We start from the raw sequence: 27,041 nt of genomic DNA on the forward strand, positions 1-27,041 counted from the left end.
ATCTCTGGGAAAGGTCCACTTAGGGTTGCAAATTGTTTCCCAAAAGAATGCTGTCCTGATTCCCGCACAAGTCACTTTCGGTGCCAGTTCCGTGGCCCTGTCGGCCTTCATTGATAGTGGAGCTGCAGGCAACTTCCTCGACATCGGATTCGCCCGTTCTGCTTCCCATGGTCAAGCTTCGTTCTGCAGTTACAGTTTGTGGCCTAGTAGGGGAGTCCTTTGCCTGGAGGCAAAATTGTTTGGGAGACTCCATCACTACAACTTATCATAGGAGCTCTTCATTCAGAGTCCATAACCCTCCTCCTTATCGACTGTCCGTCAGTTCCGCTGATTCTGGGTCATACGTGGCTTTCTTGTCATAACCCTGTTGTGGATTGGGTGAAAGAAGAGATTATCCAGTGGAGCTCTTTTTGTTCACAGTCCTGCTTGACCTTGCCACTCCGGATCCTGCAATCAGTTCCTGAGCTGCTTCCTTCTCAATACCATGAGTTCCTGGACGTGTTCTCTAAACTAGCTGCTGACTCCCTACCGCCTCATCGCGATTTTGACTGTTCCATCGAGCTGATTCCTGGTTCCAAGTTACCTAAGGGGCGCTTGTATTCTCTCTCTGGTCCCGAGACCAAGTCCATGCAAGCTTATATTGAGGAGAATCTTGAGAAGGGGTTCATCAGGCCATTTAAATCTCCTGTAGGTGCCGGATGCTTCTTTGTGTCAAAAAAAGATTGTGGACTGCGGCCCTGCATTGACTACCGGGGCCTCAATCAAATTACAGTCAAGAACACCTATCCTCTCTCTCTCATCTCAGTGTTATTCGATCAGTTAAGAGGTGCCACCCTCTTCACCAAAATCGATCTCCGTGGAGCATACAACCTCATCCGCATCAGAGAGGGAGATGAATGGAAGACGGCAATCAATACACACTCCGGCCACTACACGTATCTGGTCAAGCCATTTGGCCTCAGTAATGCACCTGCTGTGTTTCAAGATCTGATTAATGAAGTGCTACGGGAGTTCCTCGATTGTTTTGTGGTCGTCTATTTAGACGACATTCTCATCTATTCCAAGTCATTAACTATACATCGGGGTCACGTTAAACAGGTCCTACAGAAGTTGCGAGAACACCACCTTTACGCCAAATTAGAAAAGTGCGAGTTTGAGGTGCAGAAGGTATCCTTCCTAGGTTACATAATTTCTTCGGAAGGGTTCTCTATGGATCCAACCAAGGTCCAAGCTATCCTGGATTGGGTGCAACCAAATAATCTCAAAGCGGTGCAAAGGTTCCTGGGCTTCGCTAATTATTATAGAAGATTCATTCATGGCTTTGCTGATATTGTGGCTCCTATTGTCACCCTGACCTGCAAAGGAATGGATTCCACTAATTGGTCACCTCAAGCAATAGCTGCATTTGAAAACTTGAAAATGGCCTTTGTATCTGCTCAGGTCCTTAGACACCCAGATCCTAAAAAACCGTTTGTTCTTGAGGTCGACGCCTTTGATGTCGGTGCTGGTGCTATATTATCTCAGAAGGACTCTCATACTCACCGTCTGCACCCATGTGCCTATTTCTCGCGTAAGTTCTTTTCAGCTGAAGCCAACTACGATGTGGGCAATAGGGAACTACTGGCAATTAAATGGGCCTTTGAGGAGTGGCGACATTGGCTGGAGGGTGCAATACATCAAATCTCTGTTATCACGGACCATAAAAATTTACAATATATACAATCGGCCAAACGCCTGAACCCCAGACAAGCCCGTTGGTCGCTGTTCTTTACTCGTTTTAATTTTGTTATCACCTACCGACCAGGTTCTAAAAATGTCCGGGCAGATGCGCTATCTCGGAGCTTCTTGGCACATCATGTTCCAGTTACTAATCCGGAACCCATCATTCTTTCTTCCATAATTCATGCTGGGCTAACTCAAGACCTGAGCACAACACTGCAAAGGTTCCAAAGACTAGCTCCTGATAATATGCCATTGGGACGTCTATTTGTTCCGGTTCATTTAAGGAAGGCGGTTCTTGCAGAGGCACATAATAGTAAGACTGCTGGACATCCTGGGATTCAGAAAACGCTGGAAATTCTCTCCCGAACGGTCTGGTGGCATTCATTGTCTGCTGACGTCAAAAGTTACGTCCTCTCTTGTGATAACTGTGCCAGCAATAAAGTCCCCAGGAGTCGACCAGCAGGCCAATTGGTTCCATTGCCCATCCCTGCGAAGCCTTGGACACACTTATCAATGGACTTTATAGTCGATCTACCACTCTCTGCAGGACATAACACCATATGGGTGGTAGTTGTCACATTTCATACCGTTACCTAGGCTCCCTAGTGCCCGAGATTTGGCTATCCTGTTTATCCAGCATATATTCCGTCTTCATGGGCTTCCTACTGATATCGTGTCGGATCATGGTTCACAATTTATAGCACAATTTTGGAAATCCTTTTGTACCCTGTTTGGAATCAAGATTAGCCTGTCGTCTGCATACCACCCTCAGTCTAATGGGCAGACTGAAAGGGTTAATCAGTCCTTGGAGCAGTTCTTACGATGCTACACTTCCGAATTTCACGACAACTGGTCGTCCTTATTGCTTTGGGCAGAATTCGCCTATAACAATTCATATCATTCATCTACGCAAATATCGCCATTCTATTGCAACTTTGGTTTTCATCCCAGATATAATTCCTTGTATTCCCTCAGATCCTCTGGTATTCCGGAGATTTGTTCCACAGCTGCTGACCTCAAGGTCATTTGGAAAAAAGTGCAATCCGCTTTAAGACGGGCCTCATTTTCTGCAAAAAGATTTTTGGATCGCCACCGTACCACCTGCTCCCTTAAAGTGGGCCAGAAAGTGTGGCTTTCTACACTAAATATTAGGCTCAGACAGCCTTGCAGGAAATTGGGCCCTAAATTCATAGGTCCAATTCTCATTGTTAAGCAGATCAATGCCGTGGCATTTAGGTTGAAAATCCCTGGGTCATTAAGGATACCAAACACATTCCATTGCTCTTTGCTTAAGCCTGTGCTATACCCAAGTCAATCCCAGCTTCCAAGTCTGCATGTACAGAATCGGAATAAACCTCAAAAATACATAATTCAGAAGATTCTCGATTCTAAGAACGTGCCAGGTGCACTTCCTGGTACAGTGGAGGAATCGCGGCTTGGAAGAGCGGTCCTGGGTCCCGCGGAGGAAACTTAATGCTACAAAACTTTTAAGAGAATTCTTCAAAAAATTCCCTAAAAAACCTGGGTGTCGGGGTTCCTTAAACCCTCCTCAAGGGGGGGGGTACTGTCAGGAGCCGCGGCGGCCTCGGGCACCGCCGCGACTCACTTCCTGTTTCAAGTGAACTTCCCGGCCGTCTCCATGACGACCGGGGCGTCACTTCCAGTTTCTCGGGCCCGACCGTTGCCAAGGCAACGGCCGGACACCGACTGTAACAAGCGGTGCGCCCCGGCAAGTGAGGCAGCCGGGCGCATGCGCTAAAATAGCCTGTGGGCTAATTAATGTCAGGGGCGTGGCCTGTGATGCATTTCAGGGCTAAGCCCTGATTGGCCAAAGTCTGTATATTAGGCAGGGAGGGCTTAGCCTCCCTGACGGTTATAGCATCCAGTCAGCCTAACATGCTCCTGCTCCTGCTTTGTTTTGGTGAAAACCTGTTGGACTGATTGCCTGTGTATGACCCCTTGCCTGGATTTGGACCCTGCCTGTGTTTCTTGTGACCCTGACCTTCCTGCCTGTATCTGGATCTTGCTACCGTGCCTGTGACCCTCGACCTCGGCTTGTATATTGGATTCCCTGTCTGCTGCCAGCCCTCGACCCTTGCCTGGACTTCACTCCACTTTCCTGGCTTCTCCCTAGTCGGTACGCACTTCACGACCCTCTGCTAGTCTGAGGCCAAGTCTGTCCCCACCACTAGGGGCTCCAGTGAACACCTGACTGGCAGAGCAGACTCCGGGTTGTGCTGTACCGGCTAGAGGGGTTCCTAACATAAAGTGCTCAATAATTTGTGAACGTACTTAAACAATACATTCAAAATTAATATATACATTAGTTCTGTGTGAAATGAACATTATGACATTAAAATGACCTATTTTTACCTATTTTTGTTATTGTTTTATACTAATTTATACTGAATGTATTTTATTTGAATAAATATTGTTATGTTTACAAAGATTAAAATTAGGTGTGGGATATATTAGGCAGCAAGTGAACAGTCAGTTCTTGAAGTTGATGTGTTGGAAGCAGGAAATATGGGTAAGTGTAAGGATCTGAGCGACTTTGACAAAGGCCAAATTGTGATGGCTAGACAATTGGGTCAGAGCATCTCCAAAACGGCAGGACTTGTGAGGTGTTACCAGTATGCAGTAGTTAGTAACTAACAAAAGTGGTTCAAGGAAGAACAACGAGAACCAGCAACGGGTTATCGGTGTCCAAGGCTTATTGATGTACATGGGGAGGGAAGGGTAGCCTGTCTGGTCCAATCTCACAGAGAGCTACTGTAGCACAAATTGTTGAAAAAGTTAATGCTGGCTATGATAGAAAGGTATCAGAACACACAGTGCAATGCTGCTTGATGCCTATGGGACTGTGCAGCCACAGACCAGTCAGCATGCCAATGCTGACCCCTATCTACCTCTGAAAGCACCTACAAAGGGTACAGAAGTATCAGAACTAGATCATGAAGCAATGGAAGAAGGTGCCTGGTCTGATTAATAACATTTTCTTTTACAATATGTGCACAGTTGGGTGAATGTGTGTTGTTTACCTGGAGAAGAGATGGCACCAGGATGCTCCAGGGCACTCTATGGGAAGAAGACATGTGCTGCTGGGAAACCTTGGGTCCTGGCATTCATGTGCATGTTGCTTTGACATGTACCTTCTACCTAATCATTGTTGCAGACCAAGTACACCTCATCATGACAATGGTATTTCCTGATGGCAGTGGCCTCTTTCAGCAGGATAATGTACCCTGCCACATTGCAAATATTGCTCATGAATGGTTTGAGGAACATGACAAAGAGTTTAAGGTGTTGACTTGGCCTCCAAATTCCTCAGATCGCAATCCAATCGAGCATCTGTGGGATGTGCTGGAAAAGCAAGTCTGAGCCATGGAGGCCCCTCCTCACAACTTACAGGACTTTATACTGCTAACATCTTGGTTCCAGATACCACAGGGCACCATCAGAGGTCTTATGGAGTCCATGCCTAGACGGGTCAAAGCTGGTGGCATCAGAGGACCTACACAATACTAGGCAGGTGATTTTAACATTTTAGCTGATTGGTGTATATTAATTCATATAATAATGTGGAAATAATATTTATTAATTCATAAAAACTAGGTACATTTTATTCATAATATCCTAATTGTTCCCGAGTTCAACTCCACAAATTGACTCATTCTGATTCTTATTTATATACAGGTCACATCATCATCAAAATTCCCGGCCAAAGGACATCCAACCCAGACCATGGTAAGTGTTTTATTATATAGTTGGAGGAAGAATGTTTTATATAGTGTAGATGTTTCTATTGGTCCATTGTTATTTTTGTAAATACATATATAGTTATAGAATGTTTTGCTAGTTATATCCAGAATAATATGTATTATTGTTCTTGCAAGGATATTCCAGATGTGTTCATTGAGGTGCTCAGACAGTTGGTACTGTTAAGGCTAACGGCTCTCAACATAAAATTTTCAAATAGATGGTAAGAGGTCTTTCCCGTAGAGCTTCTCGTGCTCGCATGTACTAGGATGCCCCCAGGTCTTAGTACTAGTGTAGCAAAAGTTTATGTACGGCTACTGTAGAGGTAGGAGGTAGATTACCGGATCTCAGCAGACAGATACCAGGTACAGGCCAAAGGTCTTAGGTCAGTAGTAAGCAGGTTAGTCTGGGACAGGCCACAAATTCAGGGTAGGTTGCAAGCAGGGAGAATGCAAAACACACTGCCAATGCCCAGGGGAAATCAGAGTTCAAGCAGGGTCCAGTAACAAGCAAAGGGTTAAAACAGGAATCATTCAGAATTCGGGCAGAGTGCCCACAGGAGACTGGAACAGGTCAGCTAATGTGTTGCACAAATGCTATAACCAGCAGGCAGACTAAGTCATCCCCTGCTTTAAGTACATAAATGAGCCAATCACAATGAAGGGCAAGAACCTGCAAAAGGGGGGTAGGAAGAACAAAAAAAGCTGGTGACTAGCAGAAGACAAGGTAAGCAGCTGTATCACTCAATACCTGACTCTCTATCCACCTCCACTAAGGCCTCCTTACATTTTATTATACACTTTACACTAAACAAATTTACTAGCTGATCAAATCAACCCTCTATTACCAGCAAGTTACCCAATAACAATTAAGCATGCAGTGGGCATTATACAAAGCCAAGAAAAACTCTGGCTGATATCACGCACTTCACCAGGCTGGAAAAGTTGGTTCCATAGCAGGATCCTTCAGCGATCAAGAGAACTCACAATGCCTAACATTAGCAGCCAAGAGTGACTTTCTGTTTTTTCATAATTTATTCAAGCTCAAATCCAGAATCTACAATCCTAAGCAATCATTTGAAACTGAGCTACAAAAAGTGGTCATATCTCCTTCTTGGTGGCTCACACAGCTAGAAACAAGACATGAGAGCTTCCAGTGAGATGAAGAGGATCCAACAAAGATCTGGACCACTTTAGTAGAAAACTGAAGGATTTGAAAGACAAGAATGAGAACCTCAAAAACCAGAAACAGTGGAATAACATCAGAATAACAAATTCACCTAGATGCATTACAAGGTATATTCACCTCACTCGTCCCTTTTCTGAGCCCATGGTAAGTGTTGATTGAGAGAGCTCACAGAGCCTTCAAACCAATACCCAGAAAGAAAGAGCCACCATCATTATCCTATTCAGGACCTTGCAATCTCTGTTCAACATTTTACCAGAGGATCTGTCACTTGTCATCCCAACAACTTTGAAATCTCCATCTGGAACAGATGTGAAGAGATTCTTTCTGGCACTGTGTGAGGTCCATAACTATTGATGAGCCTTATTCTCCTGCCTTGAAGGTTTACCTTCAAATGCAGGCATATACCCATCAATATCTCTGTCAATCTATGTATAATAACATCCTGAGTGTTAAACAGATATTCAATTTCTGCATATGACTCTACAGTCAATGAACAGAAAGATGGACTTGTTTGCCAATCTCTCTGAGCTTCACGTAACTGCCCTACTTTAGGTAAGTGTGTCTCCTGTAAAAAGAACACATATGCATCCAGATATTGCAGATGGTCATAGAATGTATGCTTGGTTTCCCTGAGCTTAATGCTATTCACATTACTGGTGATAACTCATAAGGAAAATTCTGCCATTAGAGCAAGAAACAAAAAGAGCAGCAGAAAAATGAGTCTCATCGTTTATAAATCAGAGTCAGAGACATCTTGCCAACCTCCTGTTTCCATATCGTACTCTATTTCCGATTCTCAGGAAGAGACGTTCTTTTTGTTGGTGGGTCATTTACTGACTCTGCATCACATTCCTGTGCTCCAATTCTAATGCATCCAACCAACAGATATCAGCATCCGACTCAGATAACGCCTCATATCTATTGAAAGTAACTGTTACTTCTACACCTTCTCCTCCTTGAACTTTTTTCTTGTTACCTGGCTTTTGGACAAGACTTCATTCACCTTCAGGCTTTCAAGACGATTTATATTTTTCCTCTTCCTATTCCCTATGTTCTTACTCTCTCCAGAAGAAGACCATTGTAGAAGAGGATGGTTCAACTGGCTGTTGCTTGACCTGAAGAGGAATTTTTTATTGGCTGTTGGAAACTTTCTGGCTAGTGATGTTCTGTTCTTGTATCAGCTATCTCCTGCTGAACTTCTTGCCATGTAAGTATTGACCCTGACATTAATGCTTCCTCTTTCAAAGCCTCTTCTTCTACCACAAAACGCTCATCTGGAGAATCCTTGCAAATGTTATGCCAAACATCTGGACAATCCTTATGGGGATTACCAATTCTTCCACATAAATTGCACCTAACATTCACATATGTAGCACTTACCTCACCGCTCAGATTACACTTAAGGACTGTGCAAACAATGGCCATATGACCAGATTTTCCAAATTTAGAACATGTCCTGGCTGACCTGCATAGAAACACAACCCCCCCTCACGTTCAATGAAGAAAGAATTTGGCAGATGTTGTGTTATGGTTATACTGCTGCAGTTTTACCAAAACCTCCAACCACCAGTCCAGACATCATTATTATTATTATTATTATTATTATTTATTTATAGGGTGCCACTAGGTATCCGTAGCGCCGTACAGGGACAGACAGAAATACAGTACAGGGTGAGACATCACGGAACAGTTAACAAAAAGCACAGTAACTCAGAAGCTCAAAGTACAGCTAGATGACAGGCGAGAGCCCCAGCGGGGTAGCTAGAGGGGTAGAAGGGCCTCACAGAAGAGACAAGGAGCTGGAGAGCAGAGTTAAGGTGGTGGAGAACAGGAGGAGAGGAGGCCCTGCTCGAAGGAGCGTACAATCTAAGGGGAGGGTAGGACGGACAGAGACGCAAGGGTAGGAGGAGGAGAGGGGGAGAGTGGAGGCAAAGACGGAGGGGAGGGGGGGAGAGGAGAGCGACGAGGAGGAAGGTAGGTGGGAGACAGGAAGGAGGGCAGTTAAGTGGGGGACTGGAAGGCTATAAGGAAGAGGTGGGTTTTTAAGGCCCGTTTGAAGCTGGACAAGTTGGGTGAAGTTCTGATGGAGCGGGGGAGCTGGTTCTAGTGGAGTGGGGCAGCACGGGAGAAGTCTTGGATGTGAGCGTGGGAGGAGGTGACCAGGGGGGATACATCATCAGTATCTTTGTTCTTTGTCAGGTTTGACACTAGATCACAATATCTTCTAAACCAGATCACAATCCTGGGGAGGCACTGCTTCATACCCAAAAAATATTGTTATACTGATTGTGTCTGGCCTGGAGATTGGAATAAATATATAAACTATGCTAAATTTTTTCCAGCCTTCAACATCCCTAAACTTGGTGTTTAAAACTCACATCATACCCTTGTCTATTTGGTAGCTTTGTTACTGCCAAAATGTTTGCTGGTACAAAACATATTTGGGGACACAATAACTTTTGCATAACATATCTTCTTTCTGGCAACTCCTCTCTGGTACCTTTGTTTCGGAATCTGACCACATTCCTCCTCCTAAAAGTCCCACTCCATATAAAGTGGGAAAATTTAGTGAGACTTCCATTTCATCTCTTTCAGTATTATGAACCCCTTATTGTTCCACTGATTGGTCTATTTCTTTACAGGGTTCAATGTCCCATATTGACTGCAAACCTTCCTCTGCCTCATTTACTACCACCATATGTATATTACAATATGTATATTTTATCTTATCAGCAGCAACATCATTATCATCCATAATATTGTCAGCATCATCACTATGTATGCTATTAATCTCCTGAATACAATGCTTAGATATTTCTCCTGTTTCCTGTGTCCCAGCTGTTGCATCTTTCTACTGGGATCCACTTTCCTGAGGTGTGCTGACATCTCCACTCTTCTGTTATTTAACACTGTCCCTTGGGACCTGAGGTATTTGTACTGGACTTGCACTTTCTCTCTGCTGCTGTAACGCCACTGTCCCTTCTTGTACAAGTCTCCTTCCTTAAAGGAATATCTGGCTTCCTGTAACATTGGTCTCTTCTGTGGCAGCTGTGCATCATCTGGGAGGTCTTCAAACTCAGATTCACGTGAAGATCTTGACTCTGGCTCCATTTTCTGTCTGTACTATATGACCTCTTTATTTGCATCAAAACACTCCTGATTTTATATACTTCTCCAACTGGTCCCAACTGCTCTAAGACAGAATCAATGTCTCGTACAACAATTGCAAAGTCTACACTTAAGGAATTGAGTTTGCCATCACATATAGTTTCTTTGCTTGGATTTGCAGCTTTTAGTTGTAAACATATTCAATCTGTTTTTGTATCGCCAGCTTTGTATTCATTAAAACTTTCATTTCATATTACAAGTGCAGGAATTTTATTTAAAACCACTAAACCCCTTTGATGTTTCTAGCCTTGAAGAATGTCTCCCTTTAATCATGTCTATATTTTCTATATCACTGTTCCTTCTTGCCACATGTCTCTTAGTGACAGGTATACAAGTCTGTGGTGTCTTGCGAGTTGTAATCGCAAGACACTCCCATGTGGTCAGGATCTCCAGATTGCAGCCTGGATCCTGTGTTTGTTGTAGCTTCAGATTTACCAGCACTTTGCTTCACTGGCTCCAAGGGCTTCTGTGAAGATTGCAACTTAGTGGGATTCACTGCCATAGGCTTTGTCACATTATTAGTGCTCCCAAGATCACCTGCACCTAACTAGGATCGAGTACGACCTGGGTGCACCAAGCTGATTACAAGCACTTGCTGTTGCAGGTTTTCTTGCATAGTCCAGGGATGTTTTCATCAGTCTCTGGGAGGAGGGACCATTTTCACACCAGGAGAGTTTAATGCACATTGTTTGCCCTTCTGTGCTCTTTGCAGTTTTTGTTGTGTACTTTCCGTTGTTTTTTCCTGTATTTGTTGCATTTGTTCTTGAGGCTGCTTCATTCCCTTTGTTTGAAGCTGCTGCATTTGCAGTTCCATTTGTGTGCTGCTAGCTTGACATTTCAAACCTTTGTCTTGTTTAGTAACTGCACTTACTTTCTGTGTCACAGTCTCTTTCTTTCCTTCATCTTTTTCTTTTTCACAAATATTGCACTTGCTCTGGTGACAGTCACCCCATCACCTGGCTGAGAAATAACATAGGTTTTGAAAGCTCTGCTGTTTGCACCTGTCTCCTAGAACAGACCCAGAGGCCTGGGGGCTTGGCTAGAGAGTTTCCCAGCCGAGGGTGGCCCAGCCCTAGGCTTTCACCAGACATGAGACAAGCACCACCACACTTCCTATCAGGAGTTACAGGGAGGGGCTACAGTGAAGGCAGTAGGAGATGTGGCGGTATGGCATACAGTATATAACCAAACTTCAACCACTATAAAAATATATATACTGTATATATATATATATATATATATATATATATATAGTTTATTTAGTTGTAGTTATTGGTGATAATGACTGTTGCATTCAATCTGGCACTATGAGTGGAACTTATCACCCAAAGTTCAACTTTAACTTTCACCCTATTCTCAATGTGACTTCTATGTGGGTCATTGTAGATGCCTCCCAAAGATTCATACACATTATACACCAGAATTTGTTTATTGATTCCACACTACTCTATCAAAATTATGTTGGTCTAAAAGGGTATGTAAAGTACTACAGCTGTAAAGATTATACTTTGGCAAAATGGACAATAAACCAGGACTAAAGCTAGCTGTGGTCCTTGTTCGATGGTGACATCTATATTTAAAACTGGGTGTTTGCGTGTGAGGGTTTTTTCTGGGCATTTTCGACATTCGGCAATCGCAAGTAGAACATTGCAGCAGCTGCAAAAAATTTCATCTTCCATGCCACCATCTGATGCAAGTCCATTACATAAATTAAAGAACAACAACAAAAATCAGTGTAAGGTGCAAGAGATAAAAATGTTGAAATGCTACACACACACTAACTTTGGAATGCTAGACAGTATGCATCATGGAGAGTGAAGAGGCAGCAACAATCAAAAACACTTTTTGCAATATAGACATCACTGAATGACCCTTTGGAAATTGACAAGGATTGAAAAATAGAAAAAAGCTTAGAATATATAGCGCTTCCTTGGGGTATGCAGCTGTATTGACACTCACACGCAAACACCCAGTTTTTTTCAAAATTTATTCAGATGTCACTGCCCCACACAAGATTTCCTTTCACTAGAAAAACTTAAAATTTTGAAATAAATATAATTGTTTCTTGGATTCTGCTGCTAATAGTCATGTGTCAAAAGCACACTGTTTTCCTCCACTAAATATACTACTTAGTTCAGAATAACTAATCTAACTCAATATACTAGTACAATTATATATGCATTATTAACCAGTAGCCACTAGTCCATCTAAACTCTCTGAAAGATTGAAATTAAAAGCAATTGTTCAGCAAAATATTATAGCTGACTGATCTTTACAGAACTGCTTTACAACTATCACACTATTGTATTGCTCTCTATGTCCCTCGGTCACCCTGAACGTTATTTCCAGAGCAGAACACTGCAGCTAATCTCCTCCCATCTCTAAGTAAAATGTTATGTCACCTCTTAGTGGGGCTTGAAAGGCACTTTTTAGTCAACATGAACAGTAAAACAAATCCTTATTGTTTTAAAACTATTTTTTTTTCAATAATGTCCTTTTGAAAATACTCTTCAAAAATGGGTAATCTCTTTGCTCATTTTTCTGGAAGAGATATACAGGTTAAAGAGTACAATTGAAATATTTTCTCATTACACATTTATCTTTCTGTACAGAAGAACTCTGCAGTCAGTGCAACTTTTAAACAAATCTCTCTTTGAATTGTGTTGTATCTAGCTATCAGGATAGGAGGGCAGCTTGTTTTATCTATAGGAAATAGTTACATTTTGAGAATAAGAAACAATACAAAAATAACTAACTTATGTCTAGAACTCACTGTAAGAACAATTATTTAGTAGTTTCGTATCTTGACAGTGAGGATACTTTATATTTAAACATTTCTCACACTGGTAGAATCAGCAGACAGCAGCTGCTACGAACAAGAAATTATTTTGTTTTGAATTACTTACCAAACTAAAACATCCCCAGATATTTACTGGGCAACTTCAAATTTTATCTGATTTGGAAAAAACTGAATATAAAAACAATGCAATATCTACAATTTAATGTTAAGCGCCCTCAAAAAAACAAAACATATTCTCAGTGTGACAAATGCTCACATCAGATAAGTGCACCGAAAGGTTTCACACAGGAAATCATCTTTGAATTGTTTTTCACACATAAATGCTTTCAAATGGCTTTCTGCGGGTTAAGACTGCAGGCCTAACAAACATTGTTTTGTTACTTTAAACCATACAACTTTCTACAGTATACCAATATTGAGGACCTGGTCAAATTCTGCTATAAAAAATTGTTTCCTTAAAATTTACTTAACTCATGAAACAATGCCTGAAGATGAAGTCAGATGTCCATCCCAAAGCTCTGGTTGCAGGATTTTATAAATGAGTGTTTGTAAGGGCAGTGTTGGGATGTAGATACTTTATGGCTTGGATGATTGACACTGATTCCTTTGGGGAATAGAGTCTAATGCCTTCATGTTTGTCACCGAGTGTTGCATCCCTGAAAGGAGTCTCACTATGAGGCTTCTGATATTGGTCAAAAGTGGTATAAATTTGAGAAGAAAATGGAAATTCAGAAGCATGCCAAAGTCAGCGGCAGAGAGCAAAGATTCAAAGTAAAAAAATGGACTCTCAATATTGAGAAAGTCAAGTCAGGAATTACTTGTAACTCCATTGCCCAGCAAGGGCATCTGAAAAGTTACTACAAGCTGGGTGTCAGGACTGTCTGAATTTATATCACAATTGGAGTCAGGGATCCTGTGAAAATGCACTAATATTTTTTACACTTGAAACCATACAAGAGTTGACAATGGTATAGGATGGAGAGATGCATCAACATTGCACACTGGTAGCAGAGTGCCAAGAACTCAGGACAGTACACAGGTAGCAGAATGTCAAGAGCTACAGATTGCACTTGTCAGCAGATTATCAGGAACTCAGGATTGCAATCAGCAGAACATCAGGAACTCTAATAGGGCAGGGAAGGATCATAACATTGCAAACAAATTTTTGCTGCTTCAGGATCAAAGAAAGCTGGAACTGTAAACGAATTTCATGAAATAAAACAGTTGACAGGAATATAAATTTTGGGTAAGCAGAAGAGGTTTTGAAATTGGCCAACAAATTGTATACTGCCGTAGCAGGCAGGAAGGAGAGAGCATGACACCTCCTGTTCCCTTCAGTCTGGGAGCATGGTACTAGGCAGAGACATCAAAGTCTAGCACGACTCTCCCAACCCATAATTGCCATTGAGGAGCAGCAACTGGTCTCTTAGTAAGGAGCTGCCAGATGCTTCTCCTCTGTCAGTGATCTGTGTGGGAAACCACAGGACAATAAATACACTGTATATGACATGTAATTTTAAATAACTTAGTCAGCAGAAGAGGATGATGATGATGAATGTCACATCTTTGCTCTGGACTCGTCCTTGCATTGGCATCTATAGGACAATGTAGTGTAGTATTATATTGCCTAACTATTTTAATATTATATTATTTGAGGCTAAAGATGCTGGCGTCAATAGACCCTTATTTAAAGTTTGTGCCCACTGATCTCATTCAAAGTTCACCGTTTATGTTAGTATTATTGTTTTTCTTTTTTTAAACAATCTTTAAATAAAAAATGTAATTAATAAAAAAAATTGTATTCATTTCTTAAATTTAACTTTGAATACTACTGTGTTTGGAGATCCCCTTTGTAGATTTGGGGCATGCCGTTGGCAATTAAAACTTTAGCTGGAACATGTGTGAACCGGATCAAACATGGTCAAACAGACTCGAACATAGTTGAACTGGCTTGAAAACAGTTTAGCCTATTTCATATTTGGCTTTATTTTTATTGATCTAAAACTAGGAAATGTCTCTCAAAATTTTGACTAAGAACCAATTTATCAAACCAGTTAAAAAATTGATATACGACTGGTTTTAGCATCTCTATTTATGATACATTTTCCTACCTAACAATGTAGTACAGTTCTATGTTATGTATACAACAGATTTTTCCTGTCTACCTGTCTGATAATTAGTATAATATTAGGTCAGCTCATTATGTAACAATAATGTAATGTGTTTAAAATAACACAATCACTTTTTAGAAAAATACGTATAACAGTTATATTAAAACGACAACAATAACAACCACATACAACAATATTAAACTACCATGAAGCAGCCATTTCATCTATAATTTACAATGAGTGTATTTCATGGCCCTTTCATGTCTCTGTAAGGCCATGTGAAGTGCTCTCAAGTGGTACTCTTCCTATGACTGTCACTTTAGCTGCTCAATGTGTCACAAACAGTATCAGCTATAAGGGCATCTAAGGCACAGTGGCATAGAATGACTTATATCATTAGGAAAACACAATGTGAGAAGTTATGGCTCACAAATATTTTCGAGATTGACAGCTGGGTTAAGCCCAAGGAAACAGAAAAAGGTTAAAAAATATATCAAATAATATAAAAAAAATATAAACAATATAAAAAGCAGAAAAACATTATGTCTATGAAGTGTCTGATTTCAGTAAAATTTATTACAAAGATAAACCATGAAAAACACTATTGATCAATTCTGTGATACTGCAGTGTCATTAAAATATTTGAAAAAATAAATCTCAAAGCTATTAATAAGCAGACAAAAGCTAGTAAAAATTCAGGAGTGAATGATTCCTTCCAGGTTCTGTGATTAGATCCATTAGATGCAAAGTTGAAATACAAAGGTGATGGTTAACACAGAAATCCAGCAAGTGATTCAAACTAATCCACATATTCTTTGATTGTGTTTCAAACTGGAATATAATATCACAACAAACCAGCAAATTATTCAATAGAATGCAATATTCACAGGACAGTGAGTAAGAGTGAATGTATGTCCAAAGTGAAGTAGGCCTGGGCTAAAGAAAACAGTCCTAGGGGACAAATTTTGCCTTGAAAGCCATTGTAGCTTCAAATTTCCCGTGCAAAGTTGCCGATATCCGGCGACTTGCAAAAAACGATGCTTAATACATTTACCCCCTAGACATACCGAGGATGATGCAATGGTAGAAGGAGGACACAAGGAAAGAGGACCCTGCTTGTGAGAGCTTACATCCTAAAGGGAATGGTAAGACACAAATATGGTGGTACAAGTGGGGGGATTGTAGGGGAAAGCAAAGGCAAATGAGGTAGGAGTAGGGTTAACAGGCTTGAACAAAGAAATACATTTTAAGGGGACTCTACAAACATTGCAGAGACAAAGCAAATCCGATAGCATGGGAGATAATTTCATAGAAGAGGTGCAGCCTGGGAAAATACTGGAGGAATGAGTGTTAAGAGATAATCAGTATGGTAGTGAGGCATTTGGCAGAACCAAGGGAGGTGGGAAGATGTCTGGGTAGATATGAGGTTGGGAATGTAGGTGGGGGGAGGGATGACAGAGGTATTTATAGGTGAGAATAAGGAGTTTAATTCTGTAGGCTACAGGAAGCCAGTGTAGCTACTGGCAGAGAGGGACAACAGAGATAGAGTGCTGGAAGAGAAAATAAGGCAGCACTGAAGATAGAATGAAGAGGGGCAAGACAGGAACTGGCTGGGTCAGAGAGGTGGAGGTCACTGTAATCAAGGCGAGAGATTGTACAATTGTGGATGAGAGCTATATAAAACCTCAGCAGGGAGCGTCCAGGCCATGCACAAAACAGGTGCATGAGGTAAAGGAAAACAGTAACTCACAGGAGATTGTTGGATGTTGTCCTCATATAGCAGTGTTGTCAGGTAGAATGCTCTCCTCTTGTTCAACTCTTGTGTAATTCTTACTATGTGTTACGAGCCGCAGCGGCACTTCCTGGTCTCCCCTTGCCTGCCGTGTATGCCTGTTTCCTGGATTTGTCTTTTGCCTGTGCCCTTGACCTTTTGGCTTATATCTCTGTTTCTGCTGATTTGCCCGTGACCTCGACCCTTGGCGTGTTTCCTGACGATTCTTCCTAGCAAGTGACCTCTGACCTCGGCCCGTTCTTTGGAATTGCTGTCTGCCATTACCCTCTGCTCCTGGGTTCCCCGCAGCTGGTACACGCCACACGACCCCCTGTAGTCTGCAGCCAAGTCTGTCCCCACCACTAGGGGCTGCAGTGAACACCTGACTGTCAGAGTAGACTCCGGGTGGTGTTGTACTGGTTGGAGAGGTTCCTGACACTATGCTAAAGAAATCTACATATAGACTTGTGTACACTTTAAACACATTTTACAAGATTTACTTTCAGATCTGTGCTCCATCTTTCATATACACCCGCTGATTGAGAATCTGCACACTCCATAGCGGTCTATGGACACTGCTGGCCATGAGTGCATGCACACTGCAAAATTGGAACAACATTGTTCCATCGTTGAGAAAGATTTTTAGTGCGGTTCAAAAATCAAATCAAACGATACAATGTGCTTTGGAACGATAATCGTTCCTTGTTAGAACGTACACACTAATGTAGTGTTTCTTAACTCCAGTCCTCACTCACCCCCAACAGGTCATGTTTTGAGGATTTCTGTCTGTGAAAAGAGGTGGGATAATTACTGACCTAGTCAAGTAGACTAAGTTACCTGTGCATGATTAACGAAATCCTGAAAACATGAGCTGTTGGTGGTGCTGGACTGGAGTTAAGAAACACTGCACTAATGCGATATCGGGCCGAAAGGTCATCTATCGTGTGATGGACTGGATAATTTGTTAAAAGACCTGTTGTCAGTACACAGCCATAGTGAATACATGGTAAGGTCGCATTAATTTTTGTACACAATATAAAAATACAATGAAGTGTCATATACACAAGAGAGTATATTGTCACATTTATTATATAAAATGTGATTAAGTACAAGCACCTCCACATCTGTTGTTTACCCCTTTAAAAATTAAATGGGAATCTTTCCTGCAATATTCAGAAAGGAAATGTAAATTAAGTAATGTGGATAAATAGCTGCAACTTGATATAATAGAGCTGCAATGCTAATTATTTAAGTACTATAAGTTGGGTAGTCAAGACACAATCAGGCATATCTGGGAATGCATCCATATCTAATTATGATTTGCATGAAAACACCCTTACAGTACTCAGCTTACTCTTGCTCACTCCATTCCACCTCTTCAGGTATAAGGGAATACAATGAGATGGGAAAACCTAGACACAGACATATGTGTATGTATTTTATGTACGCATGCGCTGTATGGAAATGTTTATGTTACGCAAAAAGTTGGAGTACATACAGTGTTAAATAAGCATCTAAATATATGTACACAAAGAAAAACAGGATTTCCTCAAAATGGCAATCTCCAAGAGGAATCTTATCTTTACATTACAGTTAGCTACTGACAGAGTGGAATGTGTGGAAAGACAACAAATTAGGCAACTGGAGAATAAATACATGTACATTTTTGAGTTTAGGATATATAGTAATATTTTTATTTTCTCTACCATAAGCACAGAATTATTTGTTCATGCTGAAAAAAATCAACCCTGTTACTGCATTTGCATCTAAGTCTAAATAACCCTAAAAATCTTTACTGAACCACTTTTATAAGTGGTTCAGCTGGTGTTAGTTATTAATTTGGGGGTTGGGTGACAAGCCTTTTATTTGACAGTAATATAAAATATGGAGTATAATACAGCGCTACTGGAATCCCAAAGTAACAGATACTGACTTTGTTGTATTATAAAGAACACGGAGCTGTAACAAATAATCAGGCACGTTCTATTGAAAATCAACTTACAATAGTAATGCCATCGATGTTCCCGTAGCAGGTACTTGTAGCGGAGATTATCTTCTAATGTAACGGATGTCAGGTGTGCAACAATGATAGCCGTCTTCACCTTTCAATAGGGAAACCATCCGTGTTCCCGTAATGAATACTTGTGTCGAACTCCGTCTCCAAATACTAAATGCTATCCGATATGTCTGGATAATACAGCAGATCTGTTTGTGCCTCCCCTCTCAGTCAAAGAATGAACATAAATGGGGAGAGAAATATAACAAAATCTAGTGTAGTACGTTTAAAACAATAAAATTGATTTAGGCAAAAACCACATAGGGCAAGAAATATGATCGCCCGTACCAGATATTAAATAGTAACACTCATAGAATAACTGCGTTTGAAGAACGGAGCGTCCAAATGATCGTCACCACGAGTCCGGTTAACGGGTTCTCAATACTTCCATCCTCCAATCACCGACGCGTTTCGACTTGGAAAAAGTCTTTATCAAAGCCTTTTATTTATTTATTATATATTTATTTATTTATTTGTGATGAGAAATGTCATTTTATGAATGACTAATGCAAAAATAATAATAGATTTGGGAGTAACTTTAAAGTAACGTGATGCAAATAGGAAACTCATACAAGAAAATTGGAACATGCTGAGTGCCAAATTAACACTTCCTACATTTGTATATAAACTGGCAGTGTATAAAATTGTTTTTTCATTGCCAGTGGTGATCTGTCATTATTATGGGAACAGAGCAAATCTTATCTAAACTGTCAAGTCTCCAGCTATTATCTGCAGCCAGGGGCGGATTGGGAACTTAAAGTGGCCCTGGAAAAAAGTCTGAAAGTGGCCTCATGTGGGCGGGGCCAAATAAATGGTAGGCGGGGCCCAGTATGTGTGTGTACCCACTGTGTCTGTCCCCGTATGTGTGTGCGCTCACTGTGTCTGTGTGCCTACTGTATGTACCAGAGTATGTGTGTCCTGTTCTTGTCGATTTCCCTACCTGTGACTGTTGGTGTCTTTAGCCTAGTTGTTGCTTGTCTGGATCCTGGAATGTTGAGAGTCCTATCTGGAAAAAAAATGGGTACATTAAATTAAGAAAACTCCAATGAGCATTAAATCAATAGCACATACGTTTAATAATTAGGCCTCCCTCTAGCTCCATTAAAATAAAAGTATTCACATTTGATAAATTGATCTATTTCCCTCCAACCAACCCAAACATTACATTTAATAGTATCCGCATTTAATAAATTAGCCTATTTCCCTACGTCCAAACAGGACCAGCAATAAATAGCATTTACATTTAATAAATATAACCATTTCCCAAAATCATCCCTTGCCTTAATTTATTCGTATTCACATTTAATAAATAGCCCTGCTCCCCAAAATCAGCCCCACATTCAATTAATATCCCCAAACTAGCATTAAATTGAAAGTCCTGCCTCCTCATCTTAAATTATTAGGCCCCCCCACTATTGAACTAAATTGCCCCACCATCACCCATTAGTCACCACCTAACTCACACCCCCATTTCATTGCCATAAGCCCCCCTGCCCTCACCCCCATTTCATTGTCATATGCCCTCCTGTCCTCATCCTTTTTCATTGTCATATGACCCCAGTCCTCACCCCCATTTCATTGCCATAAGAACCCCTGCCCACACACTATACTGACATAAGCCCCCTGCCCTCACCCCCATTACAGTGACATAAGCCCCCCTGCACACACACTGTAGTGACATTAGCCCCCTGTCCACACACACTAGAGTGACATAAGCCCCCCTGCACACACACTACAGTGACATTAGCCCCCTGTCCACACACACTATAGTGACATTAGCCCCCTGTCCACACACACTATAGTGACATAAGCCCCCTGTCCACACACACACTATAGTGACATTAGCCCCCTGTCCACACACACTATAGTGACATTAGCCCCCTGTCCACACACACTATAGTGACATTAGCCCCCTGTCCACACACATTATAGTGACATTAGCCCCCTGCATACACACTACATTGACATAAGGTCTCCTGTCCTGACCCTCATTACATAGCCACAACACTAGCACATGCTACATTGACATAAAACACCCTCACACTTACCTTATTCCAGTGACGCTTCCTGCACAGTACACATGATTCAGGGGGCCTCCGCTGGCCCCCCTTTCCCCCCCGCAATCCGTCCCCATATTAGGATGGTCGGCATCCATGATAAAAATAAAAAAAAACAGATTGAAAATAAAGATGTAATAAAACAAAACCATCAAGTAGCCGACGGTCGGCCTCATCAGGCCCCCGGCCTACCGGTAAAATTCCCGGTAAGCCCAATGGCCAATCCGCCTCTGTCTGCAGCCCAGCAATGTCCACTTTAGGGGGGGAGGGGGAGGTGTTGGACCTGAGTACCCTCTAAACGTGGAACCTCAACTGCAAAAGGTGAACCTCGAAAAAGAACAGCGAATGTCAAACCTCAAATTTCAAGTTTCTCTAGATACGATTGTAATTAAGTTTGTACTTGACTGAAGTTTATAAAAATACACTGTTAAATCATGTCACAGGCATCGTAATAATTTTTATACATTAAAAGTAAATATCACAATGAATTCCTATTATAATTTCTATATAGAAATATTATGATACATTCCTCAAGCTCTTTCATTTATGATCAAATGAAGGGACCTAGTTAAACTAATTTAAGAGTAATTGGATGATTCTCAGTTGTATTAAGTTTTGCAATTATATTCACTTATTTGGATTATTTTAATATAAAAGAATGGATTCACAAGAGAGTTGATAGTGGAAATCGATTCATATTCCTTAATAGCCCATTAAAGCTGACATTTGTGTAAGAGAAAACTATAATAATAGAATATAATAAAATAATAGTTCCTGCAAAAATCAAAATATCAAAAATCAAAATATTTGAACTGGTTAATTGAAAGTGAATTGATTGGCATGAAACTTATTGTTGATACAATTTAGTTACTACAAATTCAAGCAATATCTGAAATTTACTTTTTTTCCAACTCCAGTTCATTAGTGAATATGAATGAACCTCACGCTCTGCAATTAATTGGATTAATTAGTATTTACCTCTAAATAAGATATTAATAAAAATTGTACTGTTGTGTTTGTTGACTCTGGTGCAATGTACCAGTGCTGAAGATTGAGAAGTTTCTACTTTATTAAAATGAAAGTAAGCAAGAAAGAAATTTGTGATACACACATCATCATCATCATGTGGAAAGCAGCACATTGAAATCCTCTTTTCTTTGGATTGTGTATTAGAGTTGACACCTGCAGTTAGCCTATGATGATCTAATTTGAGGTACTGACAATCCATTGAATTCAATAGTACACAAGTTATTGTCAATTCACATGAAGATACACATCTGCCCTGAAAGCAATGCATTGCAATACACAACTGCTTGGCAAGAAGCATCCAGTGATACATGCTGCCTTGTAAAAAGCAAACAAGAGTTTACACCTGCCAGGTATGCAGCACAATGATAAACACACCGGCCTGGCAAGCAACACAAAGATATACAAACATGATTGTCAAGAAGCACGTTGGGATACAAAGGGTATGATAAGGAACATGAAGTGGCCCTGGAAAATATTGTGAAAGTTGACATAAGTCCAGCGCCGGTGCTAGGGTCCTTGGCACCCTAGGCACACTGTGAAAATCGGCGCCCCCCGCCCACTTTAAAAATCGGTGCCCCCCGCCAGGGGTACCCTGTCCAAATTGGCGCTTCCATCCCCTCCCCACATCTTTCCTTATCTTACCTGCATTAAGCTGCTCCTCTCTGCTCTGTCTTCTCCCCTCCACTCACAGACACTGTCGGGCGTGACATCATCATCACGGTCAGTGAGCGGAGGGGAGGAGACAGAGCAGAGAGGAGCAGCTTAATGCAGGTAAGATTCATAGCCCCTCTCCCCCTCCCCTCACCGTGGATTTCTCGGAAGCTGTGCGGCGTTTTAAATGACCATAGTCATTTTTTTTTAATTTTGAGGTGCCCTGCAGAGCCCGGCGCCCTAGGCAATTGCCTAACCTTGCCTAATGGGAGCGCCGGGCCTGCATAAGTCAGGGCGATGCATGAGCTGGTGATGTAGGCGCCAGGGGAATTGGCATGTTCATGAAAGGGGCATGGCTATTTCTTTTGACAGCAAAGGCAGCATTCCAACCCCTTCCCCTTCAAACACACGTGCAATGGTTTGCACATCACAAGTAGAGCAGCATAAAGTGGGACATAGGTACGGACCTGCCCTTCCGGATAAAGAGCTTTTGACTGCCTGCCACTGGTGTCCTATAGATGACTTTAGATTAGAGATGGGTCGGTCCGGTTCCCCGAGAACCGAACCCACCCGAACTTTGGGTATCCAAGCCCGTTCCGAATCCAAATCGAGGCCGAACGTCATCGTGACGTCGTCGGATCTCGTGGCTCGGTTCTTGCGATACTTCAACATTATAAATACACGCCTCCACAGCAATCCATCACCATTTGACAGAGGGAGAGAGCAGGGTGTAGTCACAGGCTGATTAGATCAGGGACAGAGAATACAATATTCTTATTCCAATTGCTGTAACAAAAATCGCTAGAGAAGAGAGGAGGATAGAGGTTTATTTTATTTTTGTAATATTTGGCACTCCCCAGTGCTTTTGGGGTGTCCCCCATAACTGTGCATAAATATTTCTGGCTGTCAAAAGTCATATTTATCAGCAGTATCTACCAAATAATTTTTAGCACTCCTCCGTGCTTTTGGGGTGTCCCCCATAATTGTGCATACATATTTCTGGCTGCCAAAAGTCATATCTGTCAGCAGTATCTACCAATTATTTTTTAGCACTCCCCAGTGCTTTTGGGGTGTCCTCCCTAATTGTGCATAAATATTTCTGTCTGTCAAAGTCATATCTGTCAGCAGTATCTACCAATTAATTTTTAGCACTCCCCAGTGCTTTTGGGGTGTCCTCCCTAATTGTGCATAAATATTTCTGTCTGTCAAAGTCATATCTGTCAGCAGTATCTACCAATTAATTTTTAGCACTCCTCAGTGCTTTTGGGGTGTCCCCCATAATTGTGCATAAATATTTCTGGCTGCCAAAAGTCATATCTGTCAGCAGTATCTACCAATTAATTTTTAGCACTCCCCAGTGCTTTTGGGGTGTCCTCCCTAATTGTGCATAAATATTTCTGGCTGTCAAAGTCATATCTGTCAGCAGTATCTACCAATTCATTTTTAGCACTCCCCAGTGCTTTTGGGGTGTCCTCCCTAATTGTGCATAAATATTTCTGGCTGTCAAAAGTCATATCTGTCAGCAGTATCTACCAAATAATTGTTAGCACTCCTCAGTGCTTTTGGGATGTCCTCCCTAATTGTGCATAAATATTTCTGGCTGTCAAAAGTCATATCTGTCAGCAGTATCTACCAAATAATTTTTAGCACTCCCCAGTGCTTTGCACTCAGAATGGATTCAAAGCAGTCCACATATGATCAGAATGAGCAACCAGGTTCTGTCACCAGTCCTGATGTTAGTGTTCCAAGTACGTCATCTGGCCAAGGCGATGTCAAACAACAGAGTGTTTCCAAATTAGTGCAAAAAACAAAAACCCAAAAAAAATTTACTGTATTGAAGCGAAAAAGAAGTGTAACTGAGAAAAAGTTAAGTGACGATAAAAAAAAAATTGCAAGCATGCCATTCTACACACGCAGTGACAAAGAGAGAATGAGGCCTTCACCTTTGGCTATTAGTGGCAGATCCCAAAAAGTTACCCAGCCTACAATTGGTGCACAACTACTGTTACGCGTCAAAGCCGAGCTGCAAGATAACAGTAAGGCATTAGAGGATAATGTTTGTTCTGAATCAGAAATTACACCAATCCCTGTGGAGAGTCCATCCAACAGTGGGATGTCTAATCGTGACCATTCTGTTAGTGTACCCATAAAGAAGGGCCCTGCTGATGTGTGCCTGAACAGCCCGAGTGTAGCCGGTGATACACCAAGTGAGGATGACACTTTGTCTTTAGAAGAGGATGTGGGGGAGATTTGGGTATCCGACGATGAGGATGCGGTTGATTGTGTAAGTCCTGCAGCAGTGTGGCACCAGTGGGAGCAGTTCTGGCATGTGATGTTCTGGCACCAATATGCACTTTCCAAACACAAGCAGGGATGACGCAGGTGGCAGACCACAACAGTTTAGCATCTGGGCTGGTTTGAAGGATTTGTCAAAAAAATGTGTGACCTTGACCATAATTCCAACCAATCCTACTATTAACATGCAAAGGATGGTGGAGGGCCTATCAGGGATTAAACTGTATTTTTCATAATTTTCACTAATAATGTTTGGGTGTAATATACACCCAAAGACGAGTGCTCAATTGCTAAGAGTCATTGATGAAGAGGAAGACAAGCAGGCTTGTATGTAGAATTTGCAGGCAAATTGTGCTGCGTTATATAGGTAACACCCAAAGAGAAGAGCTCCATTGCTCCATTGCTAATTGTAATTGCTGAAATAGAAATAATAGGGCTGACAGTCTTGGTCTAAATCTGCAGTTACATTTTATTGTACCATAGCTCACTGCGAAACAGGAGAGGTGGCAGGGTTTAGTGATAATCTTCCTCAAACAATACTAATTCATCCCAATATCATAGAAGTCTGTGTAGTATGATGTAATTGCTGATAATGGCCTTCCAAAGGGAATGACTAGTTGATTTTAGGGCAGAGTTGTCACGATTTTTGGGCAATTCTTTTACAGCACAGCAAATATCAAAATGTTTAGCGGACTCATCTGCATCACCACTGGGTGTCTTGGGAAAGCAATTTCTTTTACAACAAGCAGTTGCCAGAGAAACTGAAGGAGAAGACGTCCCAACAAGATGTTGATAAGTTTGGGATCCTTGCAAAGAAAATTAAGTATTTAATCTACAATTAAAATATAGTTAGCACATTTACTTTGTTTTATTGCACACTATAATTTTATGTAGCACCTTTTCAAAATCTATTATTAAGGCAATCACTTGACTCAAGCTAACCCTGTCTGCACTTTCTTCACAGGTAACTACTTCGCTGGACTAAAGTATATTCCCCTCAAATGCTAGTCTTCTTGCAGCTGCTGCATTCTCCTACATGCTGTTGCAGAAACCAGAAATTGACCCTAAATGTTTATGGACACAAACAGCATCTCCTGCATGTCATTTTTCAAAAGTTCTGTAACACCAAGTTGATAGTGTGTGCAAAACAGGAAATGTGATGAAATTCAACCCCGCTGTAATGCTTGAAAAATATTGGGGTTGTAATCAGAAATGACATATACTCAGGAGACTCCAAGCAGGATTAGCCATCAATGACATCCCTTAGTTTTTGGAACAGTTTGTCAGTTGTATGCCTCTTAGTGAAGCTGCTGATACACAGAGTAGCCTACTTCTCAAAAATGTGATGTACCTGGGTACATGCTGCTGCTGTCTATGCTGGGTAGGGCGAATGACCAACCCAGTGGGCTTTCACAGTCATATAATATTTTGTTTGCCCAGTTACGCTTGTACACATATCTGTGGTTAAGTATACAGTGGGTAGAATACCATTTTGCCACCCAATAATGAAATTTATAGGAACTTTCCGGTACAGGAGAGAATTAGCTTTTCTAGTAAAATGGTATAGTGATGACATTTGCTAACAGGGACATAACGCCTCAATTAAATGTCTTAAACCAACTGTATTAATAGTGGACATTGGACGCCAGTGCCGTAACTAGCCATTTTAGTGCCCTGGGCGAGACAGGGAATCGGCGCCCCCCATCTAAGTGGGAGTGTCAATTGTCGGGTGGGTGTGGTCAACCTACTGTGGGGGCGTGGCTAGCACTTTACAAGTTCTAGACCGCACTGAAACCCCCTCCCTCTCCATTATTCTTGGTCTGGCTTTGTAAGGATCTTTATGTAATAAGCCTTCATAGAATCAAAGTACTTTAAATGCAGCTATCACATGCTAGCTGTATAAAAAAAATAATTGGTTATTGAAATAAAACTCACTGAAACAAATTAAAACATAAATGTAATGGTACCATCTGTATCACACTGCCCCTTCATCCCACTGTGCTCTCCATAACAGTTTCTCCTTTATCACACCGTGCCATGGAGCCATCTCTATCATTGTGCCCCCTTGTCACCATCACACTAAATATAATATATATATATATATATATATATATATATATATATAACACAAAACAAATGGGAGGGGGCGCCAAATAGTATAATACTGTATATAAAAATACAGAAAGGTGTACCAAAAGTCAGAATCTTAACCACTAAATAGGTATAGACACTCAGGTAATAATAGTGGATCAACAGGAAGAAGGAAATGAGGAACCACTCTAGAACACAATTCAGGATAATGGAGAGGAAGAAACTCACATAGTGTAATGCTGTATAGCAATACATTTATTACATAAATAATGTGGATGTGCACTTACATAAAAAATATATATATATACACACACATGTACACACACACATACAATATAAAGAG

The sequence above is a fragment of the Mixophyes fleayi genome, chromosome 2 (genome assembly GCF_038048845.1).
Source record: "Mixophyes fleayi isolate aMixFle1 chromosome 2, aMixFle1.hap1, whole genome shotgun sequence".
Lineage (NCBI taxonomy): Eukaryota > Metazoa > Chordata > Amphibia > Anura > Limnodynastidae > Mixophyes > Mixophyes fleayi.